We start from the raw sequence: 457 nt of genomic DNA on the forward strand, positions 1-457 counted from the left end.
TTGAATTTTGGAACTCTTTCAATCTTTTCTCCTCTGATTAATATTTCTTCTTCTATAATTTCTTCTCTGCTTATAATCATCAGTTTGGTCTTTTTGGTGTTAATTCTCAATCCATACTTGTCACATTGTTCGTTTATTTTATCAAGATTGTGTTGGAGATCATTTCTTGAGTTTGTCAGGACAACAGTATCATCTGCGTAACGCAGGTTGCTTATTATTTCACCATTTATTGATATTCCTTTTTCATCTCCGTTTTCAAAGGCCTCGCTAAAGATGTTCTCAGAGTAGAGATTGACTAAAAGCGGTGACAAGATACATCCCTGGCGAACTCCTCTTTTGATGTTTATTTCCTCGGTGTAGTCGTTTATCAGCTTCAACGATGCTGACTGTTTCCAGTATAGATTTTCAATTATCTGAACATCCTTGTCATCGATTCCTGATTCTTCTAGTATACTTG

The 457-nt window shown here is 35.4% G+C and overlaps 1 protein-coding gene across 1 annotated transcript in view; it reads left to right on the forward strand.

Moving 5' to 3' along the window:
* The window catches only part of LOC103505206 (small G protein signaling modulator 2), an 85,694-nt gene that overhangs the window by 83,003 nt on the left and 2,234 nt on the right, over positions 1 to 457 (forward strand). The window lies entirely within an intron of this gene.

The sequence above is a fragment of the Diaphorina citri genome, unplaced genomic scaffold (assembly GCF_000475195.1).
Source record: "Diaphorina citri unplaced genomic scaffold, Diaci psyllid genome assembly version 1.1 scaffold156, whole genome shotgun sequence".
NCBI classification, from domain to species: Eukaryota; Metazoa; Arthropoda; class Insecta; order Hemiptera; family Psyllidae; genus Diaphorina; species Diaphorina citri.